At 39.3% G+C, this 20,299-nt stretch overlaps 1 non-coding gene across 1 annotated transcript; it reads left to right on the top strand.

The window, feature by feature from the left end:
* The first annotated feature begins 10,841 nt into the window (after positions 1-10,841).
* Positions 10,842-11,045, top strand: LOC118981731 (small nucleolar RNA SNORA73 family). The gene has a single exon (XR_005065406.1). It is a non-coding gene; the product is annotated as a small nucleolar RNA SNORA73 family (small nucleolar RNA).
* The last annotated feature ends 9,254 nt before the right edge of the window (positions 11,046-20,299 follow it).

Below are 20,299 nucleotides of genomic sequence, written 5' to 3' on the forward strand. Positions count from 1 at the left end.
ACTATTATGCATGATTCACCTTTTAAGCTTGAGTGTATAAGATTAGTTTGTAAGAAATAAAGATCATGTCTTCTAGAATTTTCTTTTTTTTAATTTTTATTTTTATTTAATTCTTGTTCAAGTACAGTTTTCTGTCTTATATTCCCAGCCCTGCCCCCCCAGTGCTCCCCACCTCCCTCCCATTTCTGCCCCCCACCTTAGTTATTGTCCATGTGTCCTTTATACTTGTTCATGTGAGTCCATCCCCTTTTCCCCTGTGATTCTCTCCCCTCTCCCCTCTGGACCCTGTCAGCCTGTTCCGTATTTGAGTGTCATTGGTCATATTTTGCTTGCTTGTTTGTTTTGTTGCTTAGATTCCTGTTAACGGTGAGATCGTATGGTATTTGTCTTCCACCGCCTGGCTTATTTCACTCAGCATAATGCTTTCTAGTTCCATCACTGATGTTGCAAAGGGTAGGAGTTCCTTCTTCCTTTCTGCAGCATAGAATTCCACTGTGTAAATGTACCACAGCTTTTTGATCCATTCATTTACTGATGGGCATCTAAGTTGCTTCCAACTCTTGGCTATCATAAATTGTGCTGCTATGAACATCGGGGTGCATAGATTCTTTTGGATTGGTGTTTCAGGGTTCTTAGGATATGCTCCTAATAGTGGAATTGCTGGGTCAAAAGGCAGGTCCAATTTTAGTTTTCTTAGAAAATTCCATACTCTTTTCCATAGTGGTTGTACCAGTCTGCAATCCCACCAACAGTGAACTAGGGTCCCCTTTTCCCCACAACCTCTCCAACACTTGTTTGTTGCTTTGTTTATGATAGCCATTCTGACTGGTATAAAGTGGTATCTCATTGTGGTTTTAATTTGCATCTCTCTGATAGCTAGCGATATCGAGCATCTTTTCATGTGTCTCTTGATCCTCTGTATGTCCTCCTTGGAGAAATGTCTGTTCAAGTCCTTTGCCCATTTTTTAATTGGGTTACTCGTCTTCTTTGAGTGGAGCCAAGTGAGTTCTTTGTCTATTTTGGAGATTAAACCTTTGTCTGAGGTATCATTGGCAAATATGTTTTCCCAAACAATTGCTTCTCTTTTTATCTTGATACTGTTTTCCTTAGCCATGCAGAGGCTTTTAATTTTGATTAGATCCCATTTGTTTATTCTTTTCTTTATGTCCCTTGCTCTAGGGGACGTATCGGTAAAAATATTGCTGTGTGGAGTATCTGAGATTTTCCTGCCAATGTTCTCCTCTAGGGCTTTAATGGTTTCATAGCTTATATTTAAGTTTTTTATCCACCTCGAATTAATTTTGGTGTATGGTGTAAGTTGGTGCTTGAGTTTCATTTTTTTGCATGTAGCTGTCCAGTTAGCCCAACACCATTTGTTGAAGAGACTATCTTTACTTCATTTTATGTTATTGCCCCCTTTGTCGAAATCAATTGACCATAGAGAGTTGAGTTTATTTCTGGGCTCTCTGTTCTGTTCCATTGATCTATGTGCCTGTTTTTATGCCAGTACCAGGCTGTTTTGATTACAGTGGCCTTGTAATACAGTTTGATATCAGGTATTGTGATCCCTCCTAATTTGTTCTTCTTTCTCAATATTGCGGCTGCTATTCGGGGTCTTTTATGGTTCCATATAAATTTTTTAAGTGTTTGTTCTATGTCTATGAAATATGCCCTTGGAACTTTAATAGGTACTGCATTGAATCTAAATTGCTTTGGGTAGTATGGACATTTTGATGATGTTAATTCTTCCAATCCATGAACACGGTATATGTTTCCATTTGTTTGTGTCTTCCTTGATTTCTTTTTTCAGTGTTGTGTAGTTTTCTGCATACAGGTCTTAAATAGAATTTTCTATGTGGTTTAAAAATTATATAGATTCGTGTAACTACCATTGTCTATGATAAAATGCAGTAGCCCTAAGTAGCTAAATAAAGCCCCAACACTAGAAACTTGATACTTTTAAGAAAAAATATCAGGCAAATTATTCCCAAATTATAATTCCTTGAAATATTAAATAAACATTTCAACCGAACTTTGCATGATTAAAGAAATTGTCTTCAAAAATAGGCTCATATTTATTTTAATCATCTCACTTCCCCTAAGCATACTAGAGTCAAAAATGAGACTTTTCTTATTTTTTAATATAAGGTCATCTCTATGAGACAGAACTAAAAGTCTTAAAATGTATTAGTGTTTCTCAGTCCATTCTAATCCATAAATCACCTGTGACTACATTAGAACTTGCCAGTAAGTCTTCTGCTAAGATAAGTGACTACCTTCCATCTCGCCCCTTAGATATCTCCAGAGTGTGTTCTCCAACACAGCACCTCATCAGAGGTCGGGTAGATTGCTGATGCCTACAGTGAAAATGGACATTCGTGATGCTGAGCCTCACGCCTCCTTCTTAGCCACCCAACAGAGAGAAATATTTCAACTGGTTTTAACATACGTGTATTTTTTTTAAATTTTGCATTATCACACATTTGTCATTTCCCCATAAGTAAGACGGAAGATTCGCATTCCTTTTCACCCCACCTGGTCAACACTAGTCTCGCTCACAGCCACTGTTCTGTGGACATACACTGAATAGGCAGGCAAGCTGCTCAGGAAAGGGAAGTTACACTGTCCGCCTCGGCCATTCTTCCTTTTGTCTCATCGCGGCACACGTATGCCGCGGAAAGAATATCACAAGCAGTCCGAAGATAGCAAGGACGTCCAAAATGATGCCAAAATTTCTTTGCAACACCTTATTTTTATTTTTTACATTTAAAATGTTTATTGAATTTACTGGGGTGACATTAGTTAATAAAATTATATAGGTTTCGCCATGGCAGGTGTGGCTTAGTGGACTGAGCACATGCCTGTGAATCAAAGAGTCACCGGTTCGATTCCCAGTCAGGGCATATGCCTGGGTTGCAAGCTAGGTGCCCAGGAGGGGGAATGCAAGACAGAACCACACATTGATGTTTCTCTCTCTCTCTTCTTCCCTCCCCCTCTCTAAAAATAAATAAATAAACGCTTTTTAAAAAGAATTACTAAATTTTAAAAAATTATATAAGCTTCACGTGTACCACTCCATAATACATCATCTGTATATTGTATAGTAGGTTCACCACCCATAAGCAAGTCTCCTTCCATCACCGTTTATACCCCCTTTACTCTCTCCGATCTTTTCCCACCCCTCCTTCCCCTCTGATAATCACTATACTGTTGTCTGTCTGTTTTTTATTTGCTTAATCCCTTCACCTTATCCACCTGGCCCCCCCAACACCCCTCCCTTCTGACAGCTGTGAGTCTGTTCTCTCTATCTATGAGTGTGTTTCTACTTTGTTTGTTAGTATAACTTATTTATTTTTAAATGGAACTGATTACTGATATAGAATATTCTTATCAACATAAACCTCTATAAGATGTAAGTCTCTTACAGGACATGGGACCTAAATTTGGAGAGGGAGCTCTGATCATAACTCATCCTTACAGAGGATTTGTAAATATGTTGTTGCTGGTTAAAATGAAGTTTCTCTTTGTCCCCATCAGGAACATCAAGTTACATTCGCAAAATGTTATGAACACATGTTAATACACAGAAATTAGTCATTACTGTGCTCGGCAACTTCAACAATGCACAGATAATCCAAAGTGAAAGCTTAGGCTAGTTTGCCCTTTCTTTTCTAGGCGGAAAAGGGCAACACGACGCTAGAGTAACCAGATCAAACTGTCCATTAATACTATCCAGCTCCCCTTCTGCCGGTTCTGTGTCCACACAGCTACATTTCTACGCTTGCATGTGAGTTTTCTTTCTGGGAGAGAATGTGCTGACTGGCTGTATTTTCTTCTTCCTGGCAGATCTATTGCTAATTATAAATTAATGGACTGGCCTTCTGGTTTATCATGAGTCTCTTATGAGTTTCATTAGCATGAGTCAGTTCCCCTGAGTCAGATCAAGTCTGCGTTTAATGAGGGGATTGAGTTTTTGGCCTTACAAAGCCGAAAATCCGGTCTCTTAGGAACCTCCAACCCCATAAGGTATCACATGACTAAGGGCTATGCCAGGATAGCCAACTGGCCTTCTAACACATCTCTTTAAATGAACAAAAAAAAGTATTTAAAAAGCAGTCAATCCTTTTTAAAAGGTTGGAAAAAACAATAAGTTACCTAAGAGGGTAGGTAGACAAATCCTAGGGGAGAGGCCGTCTATTTTGGTCCTCTCCTTTGGCCCGTCGGAAAGCGCCGAGCAAAGCACAACTGTAAGTATTTATCTCCTGAATCTGATCAGCTCAGATACTCACTCAGATCTCGGCCAAATCAGGTCACAGAACCTGCATGTCTGCAAGTCGGAGAGGGGACTGTGGTCACCGCTCACCTTGTCAGACCATCTCAACTGTCCAACTTCTCTGCTGAGATAGATAAAAACTTGTTCTTTCTTTGGTAACTAGAGCCAAATGTTTAAAAAATACAAAAGAAACTTTAGAAAATGGCCATCTGTTCTTTTCAATCCAGGTCAATGTGGAAAATGATTCAAACAGCCAAAAGGAAAATTCAGCCAATTATATCAACTACTATTTAGAATATACACTGTCACATTAACAATTTAAAGACAGTGAATTCTATACATATGAAAACAGGGGAAGAAAATCATATATTAGAGATTGAGTGGCTTTAGGAAATAAACATTTTCATATTTCTGAATTGGGAAAAGGGGAGAATTTCCAAAACAACAATATACAAAATCATACGTGCTTAGTGTGGGGAAAAACCCAACTGTGAACCACACACAGATCTTTAGGTCCGTCTGATATGGCGATGAGCTGATCAAAACGTGTTTTTTTTTTCTTTTTCAAGCAGAAAACATACCACTCTCTCCCTCTTCGTCCCCTATAGTATATTTTCTGACAGAAAGATGCATTCTCTGAGCAGAGAGCAGGACCAGAATCTTCTGCTTGCCTTCTGAAATCTACTGTGGTCAACACTGGGATGGTGCTGCTACCTTATCAACAAATTCCAGACAGCAATGAAGCCGTGTAGACAAAAACCAGGATTAACTCTCCAGAGATCACTGTTTCAACAATAAGACAAGATACACATTACGTTCCCAGCAACCCAAGAGGCATGGATGCCGGTCAGACATATTTAATGTAGTGCTAACTTTTCTCCATATATCACAAACAATGCTGTTTCACGGTTTACTAGAACCTATTCTCTGAAACGCTGGCTGGAAATATGTCGAATAGCCATAACCATGTGAAAAGTAATGCTGATACCACTTTACTGGAAGCACTGTGTACAAAAAAAAAAAAAGAAGCCCATTTTGAATAACGGTTTGAAAAATACAATGGAAAAAATATATATGAAAAAATACAGTGGTAAAATACATATGAAAAAATCAAATGTAATTCCCTCAAATTCCCTTTTCCCTCAAGATTGCTTTAGCTATTCAGGATCTTTGGTGATTCCACACAAATTTTAGGCTAATTTATTCTATTTTTGTACAAAATGCCTTGGAATTTTGATAAAGATTGCACTGAATCTGTAGATTGCTTTGGGTATTATAGGCATTTTGAAGATACTAATTCTTTCAATCCATGAACATGGAAAATCTTTCTATTTATTTGTCTGTTCTTCAATTATTTTCATCAACATTTTATAGTTTCAGTGTGCAGATCTTTTATGTTCTTGGTTAACTTTATTCCTAAGTACCTCATTCTTTTTTGATGCTGATATTAAAAAAAGTTTTTTTCTTAATTACTTTTTTGGATGCAATTGCTAGTCTAACAGAAGCACAACTGACTTCTGTATGTTAATTTTGCATTCTGAAAGGTTACTAAATTTATTTATCACTTCTAACAGATTTTTACATTTTTTTGTGTGTAATCTTTAGGGATTTCTATATACAAGATCATGTAATCTGGAAACAGAGATAATTTGACTTCTTCCTTTCTGATTCGAATGCCTTTTGCTCCATGTATTCCTGCTCTGGCTATAGTTTCAGTACTACGCTAAATAGAAATGGTGAGACTGGGCACCATTGTCTTGTTCCTGATCTCAGAGAAAAAGCTTTTTACCATCAAGTATGATGCTAGTTGTGGACCTTTACTATGTTGAGGTACAGTCCATCTCTACCAAATTTGTCTTTACCATATAAGTTGCTGAACTGTGTCAAATGCTTTTTCTGCACATACTGAGATGACCATATAATTTTTACCCTTCATTTTGTTGATATGGTATATTACATTTATGGATCGAGAGAAAAAATCTGGAGGCATCATATCAAACTACATTACAAAGCTATAGAATCAAAACAGTATGGTTGTGTCATAAAAATAGGCACAGGGATCATTGAAATAGAAACTGAGAAATAAACCCACGCATATTGGGTCAATTAATTTTCAATAAAGGCACCAAGAATACACAATGGAGAAAGAATAGTCTGTTCACTGAGTTGTGCTGGGAAAGCTGGAGAGCCACATGCAAAATGATCAAATTAGAGCCCTCTCTCACAATGCATTCAAAATGGATAAAGACTTAAACATAAGGTCTAAAATAGTAAAACTCCAAGAAGAAATAGGGAAAACTCCTTGACATCAGTCTTCATGATAATTTCTTGGATTTGACACCAAAAGCTAAGGAAACAAAAGCAAAAATAAACAAGCAGGACTATACCAAACTAAAAATGTTTGTGCACAGGGAAAAAAAAAGTCAACAGAATTAAAAAGCAACCTACAGAACAAAGAAAAATATTTGCAAACCATATATTTAACATTTAATAAGATGTTAATATCTAAAATATAAGGAACTCATAAACTCCACAGCAAAAAAAATAATAACCAGATTAAAAATGGGCAAAGACCCTAAATAGAAATTTTCCAAAAGAAGATATACAAATGGCCCACAGACATGATTGTCCATATCACTAATCATCAGGAAATGCAAATGCAACCCACAAAGAGATATCCATCACTTCACATGCATTAGGATGTCGATTATTTAAAAAAAAAAAAGGTAATAAACCCTGGAGAGGATGTAGGGAGAAGAAAAGCCTTGTTCATCATTGGTGGGAATGTGCATTGGTGCGGCCATTATGGAAAACACTGTGGAGATTCCTGAAAATCACTATCTTGAAGATATATCTACACCCTCATGTTTGTCACAGCCAAGACATGGAAACAACCTCAATGTCCACCCACAGATGACTGGGGCATATGAGATAGATAGGTAGGTAGGTATATAGGTAGACAGACAGATAGAAAAATAGAATAGAATATTATTCGGCCTTAAAAAAATAGGAAATCCTGCCATTGGCAACATAGATGAAACTGGAGGACATTGTGCTGAGTGAAATAAAGCAAAGAAAAACAGATGCTGTGTGGTATCATTCATATGTGAAATCTAAAAAACAAACAAACAAACAAACAGAACAGAACCAGAATATAGGAAGTACAATGGTGGTTGCCAGGGCCCGGGGTGGAGGAAATACAGGAGGCTGTCAAAGCTTTCCAACTCTCAGTCATTGCTGGGAACCACGCTGCCTGGTTTCAGGAGTTGTAACCGCCCCCCATGGCTAAGGATGAGTGAGAGACCTCTGGACTGGGAGCCACTAAGGAGACAAAGCTTGTCTCTGGCAGCAGAGTTGCTTCTGCTTCATCCCCTGCCCCCAAAGCTTGGTCAGTTAGTCAATGATGGGTATGACCTCTCAGAGGCAGGGCAACCTAAGCCAGAAATGATCACTTGGGAGGCCCTCAAGGAAGGACTCAGGGAGCTACAACAAAGAGGGAGTGATGGACCCTCACCCCCCAGCTATTCTGACATAGCCTGGGTCCCCATTTCTGTCTGGGAGAAGCGCTTCCTGGTTCTAATCCGCTTAAGCCTAAAAAGCTATGATGGGGAAGGTGGTGCAGCCTCTTGCCAGCCATAGCAGGATCTGGGGTGATCAGGCATAAGGAAAAATTGCTACTGTCCTGTGAAGCCTGCTTTGCTAAGAGTGCTTTCATTCATATGATAAGAGTCCGAGAGGGAAATGAGTATGTCTCCCAAAGTTTTTGCAACCCCCTTACCTGACAGACACTGATTCAAACTAAACCCTCAGGTTTCTTTGAAATGTTATCTACTGTTTGATTCTTGCTGCCTGCCATTGATTGATGAGCTTTATCTCTATTCCTGTGTATTACAACCTAATAAAAGCCATTGAAGAAGAGGTTCTTGGTCCTTCTCCTCTGAGAGACTGACCACCTCTCCTCCCCAAGCAGATCATGCCTTGATAGTTTCACTTTCATCCATGGCAGATGGGGGAACTTGCTGGGAAAGTTGCCCTCACAAGTCATAAGATGAAAAAGTTCTGAGGATCTCATACATCGCAGGGTGACTATAAGTAATCATACTGTACTGTAAACTTGAAATTCGTGGAGAATAAATCTCACCACCAACAATAATAATATAATAACTGTGAGGTGATGGATGTATTTATTAACTTGACTGTGTGAATCATTTCACAATACATATATCAAATTATCACACTGCAAACTTTAAATACTTTATAATTTTATTTGTCAATTATACGCCAATAAAGCTAGGAAAAATAAATAAAATCAGATTCCCGTCTCTGATTATTATGGTACTTTTTCTGAGACGTAGAATAGTCCAGGCTAAATCCAAATCTGCCGTCTTCATGGGGATGATGCTGAATCAGGTCAGGTGGGAAAAGAGGATTATAGATGTATTTCTGGTATCATCCTGGACTTATCAGTCTGGCCCCAACCATTTTGAAATGCATAGTCGAGATAAGAATTCTTGGGTGAGGGTATGGATACAACATTAAGAATAAAGGAAACTGTCTGACAGTGGTGGTCCATGACTTGCTACATATACAGCTGCACAAATTCTCCTCGTTTGAGTGTAAGCTACTCTAGGGTGATGCAAAATTAGCTAGTCAAGATCTCAGGTCACTACAAGTTACAAAAGCGTCACTTGGTGTGTAACATGCACAGGTACTGTTACTTGAATAACACAGTACGCAGGCAATATGCAGCAAAAACAGATATGTAAGGAAGGGGGAGAAACAAAACATTTCTTTAACTTAACAGGAAACCTCGCGGAAATAAAGAGGCCTGGGGACTCCACTGTTCATGAAGCGTGTGAACCGACGGCCTCCTCTCAAAATGAAACGTGATGGCCAGGAGTTTCTGTGACCATCGTCTTGTGATTACAGGACGTGTTTAAAAGCAAAGAAGTATTTCCTCAAATTTGAATTGTAGTCAGTGAACACTTACTGCCCCCAGGTGTCTGCACTAAGACTTACCGAATTAAGAAAAACATTATTTTCATTGGCTAAAGGCAAGTAGTCCCTCAAGAAAAAAACACTTGTATTTTTTTCAAGTCACATTTTGCGTTTTTACTGAAGCTTTGGGCCTTTTTTTCAGTCAAATGATGAAAGGTAAAATGGAAAATGATGAAATAGCATGATCTTCTTAAATTGAAGGAAAAATTATAACTTCATATACATTTCAATGGAAGAGCCTTATCTGTATCTCTCTATCCCATAAATATCACAGAGCACCAGTCAACATTTCAACATTCTAAAATTCTAGTTAAAGGGGATGGACTATGCTCAGAACACTGACTATCGTGAAGCAGAAGTTATAGAAATGGGGGGAAAAAAGCTTCTTTTAAAAATCCAACACTCCTAGGACTTTTATCTACCCACCAAATTGTACATAAAAAGCTCTCTCTATACATAAAGCTAAATATTCAAAATGAGACCAGCGATAATGCATACTGCCTCCTTTAAACATGTACCATATCTTTCAAATTGCTTTCATGTGCATTAGAGGACCTGACGTCATCTTGGAGTTTAGAATTAGTAACAGCAAAATGAGTCAGAACGTGTTCCAAAGAGGGGAATAGCACTGTGCTACATTTTAGAACATATTCAAATGCTAATACCCAAAACTATTATGTCAATGCAGACCCAAAGAAAATGGAAAATTACTCCTACATTTTACTCCCCAGAAAAAGCAGCGACTGCACTCCCTTCTTGGAAGACATGCAAAGTATGAGAATAGTCAGAAAATTTTGCCAACCCACTTAATTTTTCTGAACAGGTAGTTCACATTACCTATACCAAGTTTGCAGAAGTAAAACTAATGAAATCTAACTTTGTAAAATTGCAAATGTGCCAAAATTTGCTACTCCTAGACACAGGCACAAGTCCCAGGAGGAAGGCCAAGGCACCTTCACTGTGCACGGTGCACGTGGTCACTTGGATTTGGAATGAAACAAGCCCGAACTTCTATTCCACCTGATTCAAATGTGACTTTGACCATGGCCCAGGTATGGCAGAGGACATTCCCAGTGAGTTTATCAATTAGTTTCCACCCAGAACTCCAATCTCTCTCATCTGAATTTTCTCTAGACCTGTCAAAATGTCTTGGTCAAGATAATAAGAAAAAAAGTTCGCCTCGTAGTCACAGAATACAACTACTTATTGAGTGCCCAGAACATATTGGAATTGCTACTTGCTTCTTGGTATTACTTTAACCTAGGGATCTTCAGTTCCCTCAAATATAAAATATGAATGATAATATTCTTATTTATTTCATAAGGTTGCTTGTTAAGATGAACTAGTTAAAAACTGGTAAAAATGAGAAGTCCAATAAACACTAGGAATAATTCCTTAAATTTGAATTGCACACAGATTGGTTACACCCAGATAAAAATGAATAGCCGTTAAACTCTCTCCTTCTGTGGACGCCTCCAAACACTGTCACTCAGAAAGCCTACGAGGAAAGTGGTGGTGAGATGGAGCTGCTTACAGTTTAAAACTTCTGTACAATAAAATAACATAAGCTTCAACGTGGATACCCCGGGAGGTCACTCTCCCCAGGCTCTGCCCAGGTGGCGTAGGGGAGCACAGGGCTCTGCCCTGTGATGTACAGTCCCTTTCCACCACGTTGGAGAGAAAGCCGGACCTTGAGTCTGTGCCTGTGTATTCCTACAGCTTCTCAGAGTCCTTTGGACAATGACTGAGGAGACAAACCATGCAGGAAACATTTCTAAAATAATAATAATAATAATAATAATAACATAAACTATCTTAAATAGCCCAATGGAAACACACACTACAATTATGATAAGTACGTCCCAAAACTACAAATGACTGAACTTGCAAAAAATGTTGGAGAAACCATGGATGCAAATCCAATCAAGAGGAGCCCCCAGGTTTGCGTTCTTTACCCCCTGGCACAGGAGCACATGTAAGAGTGAAGCATAAGGGTCAGTATTAACAAGTGCATGGGGCTTGTTAGCTGATGAAAGCTTTTTTTATAGAGCAATTAGATAATATCTATTTAAGCTTAAATATACATACGCTTTGCTGTGGTTGGTATGGCTCAGTGAACCAAAGTGTTGCCAGATCGATCCCCAGTCAGTGTACTTGCCCGAGTTTCAAGCCAGGTCCCCAGTAGGGGGCATGCAAGAAGCAACCACACATTGATGTTCCTCTCCCTCTCTCTCTACCACCCCTCTCTAAAAATAAATGAATAAAATCTTTCAAAAAATATGTATAAACCACAATGGACCAATTCCACTATCAGTAATATATTCCAAAGTATATAATAGGATGCTGCATTGTTTGTTGAAGTAGAAAGGCTTTGGAAACAATCTAAATATCTATCAGTGAAATTTATCTGGCCCATACCCTGGAACATTTTACCAAGTAATAATATAAAAGAAAATTTTATATGAGATGGAAATATCTAAAAGAAGTACTGTTAATTAAAAATGATTTAAAAACCATAGGGAAACATGTGAAAACCCACAAATACATAGAGACATATTCTTATGCTGGTACTATACACATGATAGATTTTAACAAGAGAGAAAAAATGCACAAAACAAGTTGTTACCTTAAAAGAGAAAGTGAAAAGTGCATAACAAAAGGGGATATTTTTAAATTTTACCTACACACTCATACAGTGCTTAAATGTTGCACAATAAAAATATACTTGTGTATCATCTGAGAAAAATTAAATCAGTCAGATGCCACTGAAAGAAAAAATGCACTGGACTGTATTTATTCATCCAGTCCACAGGGTGGGAATTAATTGAGGTCTTTTAAATTGTGCTACTTTGAAATAGAAAATTATAAAAAACTAGTTTTAAATGTAACTTATAGGGTCAAGGTATTCCTGGTTGCATCAAAAATAAGGATAAATGTCCTAAAAACATCTGTCTTAATGATTAAAAGAGAAAATACAATAAAGACTAAGTACCACACCTGCCCTAAATGTTCTTTTTCCCAGAAAGTATGAGTACTTTTGTTTATTTATCTGTATTTTATTAGTTTATACGTTTATGGAACACATTAAATATGTCCTAAGAACCTGGCTCCCTGCCTGTCCGAGCCAACAGCCAGAGAGAGTTACAGCTAATCTTTCCAGGTCCACAGTTTAATGAGAGAAGAGCTATGAAACGCTGCATTGCAAGATCAGAAGAAATTTGACTGAGCTGAAGACAACCGAGTTGCTTAGAAAGACCGCAACAAGGGAGGGCACCCATAGATGACAGGCAGGGGACATGAACTAGCACGAGCTCCAGGCACAGCACCATGCTTTCCTCGGGGATCTAGAGATGAACAGACCACAGGCAAGAGATGGGCAGGTTGGGTGGCAATGGAATGATGGTGGACTGACTTGGAAAGGAGAGGGAGAGCCAGGAGCCAAATCATGTCGAGATGGAGTAATAATAAATGGTTGTATGAAACAATTACACACTGGGCTGAAGGAGGAGGAATGATGCCAAGGCTTCTCTTAGGACAATTGTTTTGGGACTTTGAGACCATGAATTACATGGGAAAATCAGGGAGAGAAAAATTAAAAGCTTTTTTCCTGACATGGAACATCAAAGATACCTCTGCCGGGGTGAATCTTAGTAAACAGTTGACTACAGAAAAAGGCAGGGCTGGGAGTTATCCATATGTAAGTGACAGTTAATTCCAGAGTGCAAAATTGTAAGCCAAGTTAAATAAAATACAGTGGAATGAGAAGAGAGTCAGGAATGAAATTCTGAGCAAAAATGACCATCGTAAGATACGTCAGAAAACAAAAGACACTGGCCAGAGAAACCCTGAACAACAATTTAAAAAAAAGAATAAAGAATTTTTAAAAAACACTTACAAAGTGTTCAGGTTGTGTGGTCCTCAAAACAAACTTCCAAACAGCCATTGGGAAAATGGGAAGATTAAGAAAAGGGGGTAAGGAGGAAGACAGAGTGATAACTAGCAGGGGGGGCTCCCATTGACCCTAAACTAATAGACTAATTTCTAGGAGAGAAAGCAGACATATAACCCAAATTAAAGAAATTTAATTTGCATTCACTAGAAACTCCCAAGACCTAGAAACCCTGTCCCCCAAAATAGCATTTACTCATGCGTTTAGTCCTACCTATATTAGGTACATGGTTTTTGTGAAGTCGAGGAGAAGAAGGTAAGATTAAAAAACCTTTAGAGTTTCTTGAATTATTCCAAGATTCATTCCTGTGATTTGTGATGCGAGTTCCTCATTTCTCAGTTTGCAGTTATACACAAAGTAGGCATTGTTATTCATGAAATTGATACATGAAAGGAAAAGACAATAAGTCACTATGGAATTTACATAATCTTGTTCAAATTAAATGGGTCATTTTTCATCCGTAACAGTTGTGTTCATGATAAATACATAGTCTTTTTCATATAACAATTGCCTTTGTTAAAGTATTTGCTTAATACAAAATGCATAATCTTGATTTATTGCCAGGTTCCTTCTATGTTGTGCTGGTGAAAAGTAAAGAACAATGCAAAAATATGATCATTCAGCAAATTTGAACTACCCTGAACATTTGTCAAATTATGTGGCCAATATTTCATGATAGTAACTCATCAGCTAGAGTTAAGGAAGTGACCAGCCTGCAAAACAAAGCTATGATGTTCAGTTATACTATTAGTTTTTGTAAAATGTGCTACAGCATAATATAAGAGTTAAAAGTGCATATTCTCTGTTTAATCTGCCTAATTCTGGCACTACTATTGCAAGTTGTATGTTGTAGACACGTTACTGAACTTCTCTAAGATTTGGCTCCTTTCAAAGGAAAATAGAGGTAACCATAATATGTATTCCACAGTAATACTGGGAAGAATAAATGGGAGGGAGGGAGGGAGGGAGGGAGGGAGGGCGTCCCTGACCACAGTAAGCCCCGAACCTGTTGTCCGTGAGAATGATTACATGATGATGATGGTGGTGGTGATGCAACACCCATTCTCAGTTTTAGGTCTAAACGCCATTGTTTCCCTGATGGGACTGATCATCAGCCCATGGCCACGAAACTACTCTCAGTGACACAATCAAAACAAGATAATGTGGCAGATAGAGAAGATGCGCATCATCCAAGTTTCCCAGCCCATCTCTGTAAGGAGGTCATTTGGATATCATTGCTTGAATCATCCCAATTCAGAAGCTTCTGTGTTTTTTTACGTGAGCTCTTTATGCAGCCCTGTATGAAAACGTGGAGCCACCGAAAGCTGCCCTCGCACGTCTGTGGTAACTGCTATTCATAATCACCAACACAAAACATCAAAAGGTCCAATATGCCTTTCAGTGGAAAAATGGATAAACTACAGTACATCTAGACAATGGAATATTGTTTGGTGCTAAAAAATGAGCTATCAAGTCATAGAAAGAATTAGAGGAAACGTAAATGCAAAAATTCAAGTTAAAAAAAAGAGCCCGTCTGAAAAGACTACATACTGCATTATTCCAACTACCTGGCAGTCTGGAAAGGCAAAACCATGGAGACAGTGAAAAGATCGGCAGTTGCCATGAGTTAGGTGGGAAGAGAGAGAAGAAAAAGCAGAATCAGGGGGTTTGTTAGGACTGTGAAATTCCCCTATACCAGAAAGAGAAACTAAGAAAACAAAAGAAAAAAGAAAGAAAAAGAAACTTCTGTACGATACTACAGTGGTGAGTACCTGTCATTAAACATCTGTCAAATCCATAAAATACATTCCAGGTGTGAACACTAACATAACTACAAGTGCAGTGTGGCGGTGACCTGTCAGTCTGATGGTGGAGAACCCTGATGGTGGGGAGGCGAGGCCTTCCTGGGGATGGAGGGTGTGTGAGAACTCCATTTTCTGCCCAGTTTTGCTGTGAACCCAAAACTATTCTAAAAAATGAAGTCTAAATTTTAAAAGTTGGGTATTTTTTAATAAAGATTTTATTTATTTATGTATCTTTAAAGAGAGGAAGGAGAGAGGGAGAGAAATATCAATGTATGGTTGCCTTTCATGCATCCCCTGCTGGGAGTTGACCTGTAGGGAACAGGCCTGCAACCCAGGCATGTGCCCTGACTGGGAATTGAACCTCGATCCTCTGGTTCTCAGGCCTGTGCTCAGTCCACTGAGCTACACCAGCCAGGGCCTAAAGGTTGGGTATTAAAGGAATTCTACAGCCCTGGCTGGTGTAGCTCTGTGGATTGATTATGGGCCTGAGAATCAAAAGGTCATGGTTCGATTCCCAGTCAGGGTACATGCCTGGATTGCAGGCCAGTTCCCAGCAGGGGACACATGAGAGGCAACCATACGTTGATATTTCTCTCCTTCTCTCCTTCCCTTCCTCTCTAAAGATAAATAAATAAAATCTTTAAAAAAAGAATTTTACAAGTAACTCTGCCCTAAAACTTAATAACTTAGATAAAATTGTCAAATTTCCTGAAAGACTCAAGACACCAAATATATTTCACACAAAAGGTGAAACACAATCTGAATAAGCCTGTATCTATTAGAGAAACTGAACCAATATCAATCCCCTGCCATAAAAGAAAGTACCAGGCCTCAATGGTTTTACCACTGAATCCTACTGAACATTTAGGGAAAAAAATGACTCTAATTCCCACACGATCTCTTCCAAAAAACATGAGCAAAGGGAGCATGTCCCAACTCATTCTATGAAGCTAACATTACCCTAAACAAACACATTCCAAGAAAACAAAACTATAAATCAAAGTCCCTCAGGAAAATAGGTTAATGTTTAAAATATTAGAAAATTGAATCCCACAATGTCTCAGAATCATAGCCCACAACCACATGAGATTTCTTCCACATGTGCAAGTCTGGTTCAATACTCAAAAAATCAATCAAAATAAACCACTACATCAACAAGCTAAAGAACAAAAATCATGTGCTTGTATAAATTAATGCAGAAAAATTATTACACAAATTGCAGCACCAAAATATGATTTTTTAAAAAAACCTCAGTACAAAGAACACTGTGGTGATTACCAGAGTGAGAGAGGGTGGGGGAGAGAGAAAAGGGTAGAGAATGTCAAGTGCATGGTGACAGAGAGAGGCCTAACATGGGTGATGAACACACGATGCAAATGCACAGATGATGTATTATAGAATCATACACCTGGATCCTGTGTATTTCATTAACCAATGTCACCCCAAGAAATTTCATAAAATTTTAAAATGCAATTCTAGGCCTTGACCAGGTAGCTCAGGTGTTTAGAGCATTGTACCAATATGCAGGCTGGATCCCCAGTCAAAAATCAACCAAGAAACACACAAATAAGTGGAACAATAGATTGACGTCTCTCTCTCTCTCACCCCTACCCCTCTCGCTCTCTCTTTCCCCCTTTTTCCTCTCTCTCTCTCTCTAGAAATCAATAAAAAAATTTAACTATGGTACATTTATACAATGGAATACTACCCAGCAGAGAGAAAGGAAGGAGCTCCTACCATTTGTGACAGCATGAATGGAACTGGAGAGCATTATGTTAAGTGAAATAAGCCAGGCAGTGAAGGTCAGATACCATATGATCTCACATTTAACTGGAACATAATTTAAAAAGGCAAGAAAAATATAACTAAAGACATTGAAATTAAGAACAATCTGACAGTAACCAGAGGGGAGGTGGGAGGGGATAATGTGGGGAAGAGCTTTCAGGAACTACTATAAAAGACACCTGGACAAACCCAAGGCTGGGGGGAGGGGTGGTGAAAGCAAGGGAGGGAGGTGAGTTTGGCTGGGGTGGGGGGAGTGGTGGAGGGAAACTGCAGACAACTGTAATTGAACAAAAATAAAATAATTAAAAATAAAAAATAAAGCAACTCTAAGTAAACTGGTAAGAGACAGTGATTTCTACAATTTGATAAAGAATATCTACAGAAATATGTACAGTTAACATCATACTTAAGGGTAAAACACTTGATCTCTCTAAGACTGACAACAAGGCAAAAACATTACCTCTTTATCCCTATTTGAGTAACTCAAATTCAGGTCTAATCCAGGCTTAAAGTGCTTTCTCTTAAAATTGCTACCCTATGTTGCTACCTTTGTGGACACAAGTGCCCAGTAACAAAATCACTGCACTATGGTGGGGAGGAGAGACATTCCTTCATCTCATTTGTTCAGCACTTTTTTAAAACACTCTGTGTCAAGCCTCTTGTGATGCACATGGACACAAACATGTACTTCCCATGGAAACGTGAGCACAGACTTGCTCCCAGGGAGCTCCTTGGGGCCTAGAATAACACCTGAGCAGAAGAGGAATTTAATTATATTTTTGGAATAAATAAAGCATGAGTACAATGCAGTCATTGGCTTTGAGAAATACAGAGTCCGTTTGGTGGAATGATGCACAAAGACAGATGCAGTACTCTACATATTTTTATTGAGGTATATTAAAAAGTCTTATAAAATCACAGATCAATTCTAAAAAATTTTACTGTGAAGATGACATCTGAAGAAAACTACACACATTTCCTATTCCAAGATTTCCCCTGAAACCTCCTGGAACGCGTATTATATGGTGACCCAGCTCCTAACTTCACATCTCCGCTTGAAAGTGTCACCAGTGTCTAAAACTTAACAGGGTCCCAACAGGCATTTCATTCCTCCCCACACTACAATCTTCTCCTCTGTTCTAGTCTTCTCCATATCAATAAATGAATCCCTGTTCCCCTATTCCTCAGACAAGAAAAAGCCATTGTTTCTTCTATATTCTTCTTACCCCACACATTGATTTATTTGCCTTCCTTACGCCTGTGTCTCAGATCCCACCAATTACCAATCAGAGCCACTTTTAAGTGACATCCCGAATGTAAACCATCTCTGTGTCCCCATGGCTCCTGGGCCACCATTGTCTCTCTCCGATGTAACTCACCTCGAGAATTCCATTCTTGTCTTCCCTAGAGATCATGTTTATAAAGCTGTGAGGGTCATCCTTTACAACACAGAGCAGATCCTGTATCTCTCCTGGTTGCCTATGGAACGTGGGATAAAAATTCATCTCCTTCCTATCTCCCACCTACAAGGACCACCTTTTGCTTTTCATTCCCCTCTGCTTCCCGTTGCTTCTTGGCTGTGGCCCCACGCACCCCCTGGCTGCTGTGGGGATGTGCAGAGCTCACAGTGCAGCCAGCTCACCGGCCCCTTCCTCTGCCCCAGGTCCTCTGGCCGCGACTCTCCTGTGGCCAACTCCATGTCAGCGCCAAGGCCTCTTCACATATCGTCTCTCCTTAGAGGGGCCACTCAGCACACCCTTCTGAAAATAGCACTGGTGTTCACTCTGTTATTTTCTTCATAAAATGTACTTTAATAGTATGTTTATTTGTTTATATTTATGTTTACTTGTTTATTGTCCGACCCCCCCATAGGAATGTGAACTCCCCAATGACAGGGACACCATCTGTCCTGTTCTGAACTGATGAACAAGACTTGGTACATTTAATAAATGAATGACTGAGTGACTAAACATAATGGGTGAATTACTAGGCAAAGAAGGGAAGAAAATAGGAGAAATTCTAAGACAGCAGTGAATAATTTGGTAAGACAGAAACAGAGAGTTGAAATGGGGGGTTATTAGAATAGGAGACAAAAAAAGGGAGTTGGTTAAAATTTGTACTTGTTTCTTTGTCTAACTAAAATGTTTAAACTTAATTGTGTTGATAAGGAGATATAGCCACGAACAGAATGGCCAGATTTGGCTTTTTGTTTGCTTGCTTTCTTGTTTGTTTCTTGCTTTCTGTTTTGGGGGATTTGAGGGTTGGAGGAGAGAGTGTTTGTTTGTTTGTTTGTTCACTTGTTTTTTTCTGGGATCTGAACCCATGAGAGTCTGACAGCCCAGCTAACGTTCAAAAAAAATTAGATAAGAGGCACTTGTGATGGTATCAGCAAGAGAGTAAAAGGCCTGGATAAACTTCAAAGCACTTCTGGGGTAGAGTTCACAACATTTAGGGACCTGCTGGGAATGAGGCAAAGGGACAAGACTCATTTCTGGCTCCAGTATCTACATGTTTGATAGCATATTAAATAACAGCTGGCAATCAGTAGGAAAAGGGATGAAGATCTCAGGCAAAGAAAATCATTTTACTCAGAATAAGGTAGATATATGAAGGCTTCCGGACAGCCATGAGTAAATCAGGGAAATATACAGAAATGTATGTCTAGTGAACAATGGAAAAAAACGCCTGCAGCCACACTAATTTTATATGGCTATGTAATAAATTATTGCAAATTCTGCAGCTTCAAGCAAGATGTATTTGTTAGCTCAGCAGGTCCGTTGGCCCAAGTCCGGGCACTGCTGCGCTAGAGCATGAGAGGTAGAGTGACCATAAAGCCAGTCCTTGTGTGAATGTGAGACAGGCCCAGGGACACCCAGAAACACATGCAGGGTGAAGGGCTGCCGATGGGACTCACAAGCACAGCCAGACAGGGGCTGGGGACACTAACCAGGACTAGAGGTGCCCTGCTCCAGGACCTCACTGCTGACCAAACGGGGCCTGGGAAGATCTGGATACATGAACTAATTACTGAGAAAAGTAGTAAGTGCCAAAAAATCTTTAAAAATGAATAGGAAGAGGAGCCAGAGGAGGTGAAGAACACACTGTTTAAAAGACAAAGTGTTGGAATTTGAACCAGGAAAACAGCTGTTAAGGGAGACAAAGGGTAAAAATCACAAAACAAAGGCGATCTACCACACGAGCTTATCCAGAATGGTCAAAGAGAACGCCGGGCCCACCAGCTTCCACACAGAACCTCGTCAGGGCTCACACACAGTGGGGCCACAGCAGAGGGGACGGGTTACCCAGAGGACGGGAAAGCTAAGGGTCAAACAGGAGAAGGGAGACGATGGAAATGCCAGCAACCTCCACAGGTCTCTAAGGCTGTTTCCACCCCTGGAGAGGAAAGGACAGGGGGAAGAGGTAGTGTTATTAGAGCCCAGAAGTTTGGAGGCACTTTGGAATAGAAGTGTGGCTGGGCCGTGACGGGGA

Source organism: Sturnira hondurensis, unplaced genomic scaffold (genome assembly GCF_014824575.4).
Source record: "Sturnira hondurensis isolate 20B ecotype Veracruz unplaced genomic scaffold, ASM1482457v3 Scaffold0024400, whole genome shotgun sequence".
Lineage (NCBI taxonomy): Eukaryota > Metazoa > Chordata > Mammalia > Chiroptera > Phyllostomidae > Sturnira > Sturnira hondurensis.